Source organism: Stigmatopora nigra, chromosome 23 (genome assembly GCF_051989575.1).
Source record: "Stigmatopora nigra isolate UIUO_SnigA chromosome 23, RoL_Snig_1.1, whole genome shotgun sequence".
NCBI lineage: Eukaryota > Metazoa > Chordata > Actinopteri > Syngnathiformes > Syngnathidae > Stigmatopora > Stigmatopora nigra.
This window is the reverse complement of record NC_135530.1, coordinates 5,595,597-5,599,986: the sequence shown is the minus strand read 5'-3', so window position 1 is coordinate 5,599,986 and position 4,390 is coordinate 5,595,597.

Genomic DNA, 4,390 nt, shown 5'->3' with positions numbered 1-4,390 from the left:
TTACGTCACGTGAAAGCGGCTAGGAATGCCCCTTTCATAATGGGAAAAGCCAATAACAGTAATAAATTAATAATTAATAAATTGACTGTGCTGTTGAAAAACTAAAACATTTTCAATAAAAAACACAGAATCATCTATCTTTTCTGTAAATTTGGTGTCAAATCGTCAAATGGCTTGGGAGCTATTGAAGAAATTAAGTGATAATAACAATAAATAATTAGTCAATAAATTAAGTCTCTCATTGAAAAAATAAGAAGTGTTCAATAAATATCGCATAATATCCTATCTTTTCTGTAAATGTGCCGTCAATCAATCAAATAGTTTTGGAGCTATTGAACTCAATAGGTGCTAATAGCAGTATTAAAATATTAATTAATAAATGGAGTGTGATGTTAAAAACATAAAAAGTAATAAACAGAAAGTGATGAACTATCATTTCTGTAAATTTGATGTCAATATATCAAATGGTTTGTGAGCTATTGAAGAAATTAGGCACTAATAACACTATTAAATTAATTCATAAATGGAGTCGGTCGATGAAAAACTAAAAGATATTTGATAAACATTAAATAATTAACTATACTTTATGTAAATCTGGTGTCAATATGACAAATGGCTTGGAGGCTATTGAAGAAATTATGTGGTAATGACATTACAAAATGAATAATTAATAAATGGAGTATGTACCAAGTGAATCCCAGAATACCAACAAATCATATATATATATATATATATATATATATATATATATATATATATATATATATATATATATATATATATATATATATATATATATATATATATATATATATATATATATATATATATATATATATATATATATATATATATATATATATATATATATATATATATATATATATATATATATATATATATATATATATATATATATATATATATATATATATATATATATATATATATATATATATATATATATATATATATATATATATATATATATATATATATATATATATATATATATATATATATATATATATATATATATATATATATATATATATATATATATATATATATATATATATATATATATATATATATATATATATATATATATATATATATATATATATATATATATATATATATATATATATATATATATATATGTGTATATATATATATATATATATATATATATATATATATATATATATATATATATATATATATATATATATATATATATATATATATATATATATATATATATATATATATATATATATATATATATATATATATATATATATATATATATATATATATATATATATATATATATATATATATATATATATATATATATATATATATATATATATATATATATATATATATATATATATATATATATATATATATATATATATATATATATATATATATATATATATATATATATATATATATATATATATATATATATATATATATATATATATATATATATATATATATATATATATATATATATATATATATATATATATATATATATATATATATATATATATATATATATATATATATATATATATATATATATATATATATATATATATATATATATATATATATATATATATATATATATATATATATATATAATATATATATATATATATATATATATAATATATATATATATATATATAGTATATATATATAATATATATATATATTATATATAATATATATATATATATATATATATATATATATATATATATATTATATAATATATATATATATATAATATATATATAGATATATATATATATATATATATATATATATATATATATATTATATAAGAGAGCTTTATATGGAGTAAGGCATAATTAATGCACCATGTTGATTAACTCTCTCTCCTCCTCCTCCTCCTTTTTTCTTCTTCTTTCCCTTTGCTTTTCCTCTCTCCGCCACACTGATGAAGAAAAGCCCCAGAGGTTGCCATGGTGCCCAGCAGCAATCCATCTCCGTTGGTGTGCTCGGGTGGACTGAGAGGGAATGAAAAACAGGCAAAAACACTGCAGAGGATACAAAGCTTACCCTCCTTTTAGGAAATTTAAGCTTTTAGTTTTATCTGCCATTAAACCACACATCTTTCGTCAACTTTGAGTCTAATATGGTGACTTCTTTTTCTCTTCACAGTGTAACGGGTGTTAAAAAAAAGCAAGAAATGCTCAATACTGGGCTAAATCGAGACCAATAGAGGAGGCCAGAAAACAGATTTTATTCCCCTTAATCTCATGACCTACTTCATACAGCAAGCTCTAGTCCGCCTACATTCTGCTGTTACATAATGCATAGAGTCATTGTAATGTCAGAAAAATTATTGCTCTTAAGATTTTGTGTAGGAAAGCGCAAACAAAACAAAAAAATTAAAAAAAATTAAAGTAATTCACAGGATTTGCAGACTATGCCTATGGCCATCACTGCGGATAAATGGAGTAAAAGAACATGCTGGTAAAGGAAGGATCAATACAAAAACTCCCTCCTCATCTTAACTCGGGTTTCCAGGAGTGATGATCTATTCTAGAATGAAATCGCCTTGCGATGAACTGAATAATTGTGCTTGTCTGGCTTGGGATAGAACTGCATCTCATTCGCATTGACCTTTGACCACTGTAGAAAATGCTAGTTTTCTTCCCCCCCACCATTTTCCAGCTGAGGTACAACTCTTTTTTTTTTTGTGTGATGGTATTCGAGGTTGCACGTCGGATTTGACACTGGGCAAGTTTTCAAAAAGAAATAACAACCCACATTTTCAATTACCCATTCAAAAAGGTTATATTTACTGACCTAAGAATGACGAATGCATTGGTTTGACTCCCCCTTTCAAATAGTTCCTAGTATTTAGACTTCCTGATAAAAAGCACTGCTTTCAGGCAATATTTTCCTACACCTCCTCACCCCGTGATAATGCCAATTTAGCGCTGGATCAGTTAGTTTGGCGCAACTTCACACTCACAATATCATATATATTTATATATATATTTTTTCAAGCAAAAAGCTGAAAAGGAAAGTTGACAGTCTACTGAGCGACTGCTAACATTTTCGCAAAGTGACTCTCTCAAAACATGTTATCAATTCATGTGAGGGATGTCATAAATATCTTTATTTGCTAGTTGTATCACCTTTCAGAAAATATGCTTTCAGGTCATATACCTTTGAAAAAGATGAGCAAAGATGTCTTTAATGCAACAGTCCACAACGACTTTATATATTGAAAGTTATAATGTATTCCTTGAGTCCACGAGTCTGTGGAGTCCCTCCAAAGCTCTTTCAGCAATAATATATATATACATATATATATATATATATATACATATATATATATATATATATATATATATATATATATATATATATATATATATATATATATATATATATATATATATATATATATATATATATATATATATATATATATATATATATATATATATATATATATATATATATATATATATATATATTTTTTTTTTTTTTTTTTCAGCAACATGCTTATTTATTTATATATTTATTCATGTATTTATTCATTAACTTACTTATTACCTATCTATTTATGTCTAAAATGCCTTTCCTATTTCTACATCCTCACCCTCTTGCTACTGTAACAACGAAATTTCCCAAATATGGGATGAATAAAGTTATATAATCCAATCCCTGTGATATGTCATAAAAACATGGGTTATGAGTCAACCCTATGTCAAACACACACAGCATTTATCAGAGATTGAAGTCCCTTCACGCAAATGTTAAATGACAAGCTTTAGCCATTTTTTTCTTCAAAAATATAAGTTATCCTGGATCTCCTAGTGGAAGAAGAAATTGCATTTCATCAATATGAGCAGAAAGACTCTTTGGCATGGAAAGACCACAACCATGATCTCATACATGTTGATTAATGTCAAAATAGAAGAATCTGTCTAATGATATTTTGACTTAAGCACATAGCAGTCATTGCACTCATTCATCATGTAAGTCTATGACTGACCACTGACACTGGGGGGACAAACATCGACCAGTTATGTGTCAGACTTGCTGTGACCACAGCAGTGACCTCCAGTTGCCGCCACTGGAAGTCGATATCGCTGTCAACTCAACCTCAGGCCAAATGCCATGACACCCCTAGACGTACCCCCACACACACACATCCTCACAGCAGCCCCAAAATCCAGCACCAACCTGAGATCCTCACAAAAAAAAATCACTTGGCATACACATTCACGCAAAAATCCTCATACAAACATGAAAAAATAAAAAGTAAAAAAATAATAATAACACTTGCTTATATTTAAAACTCTCACTTACTGTATTGTCA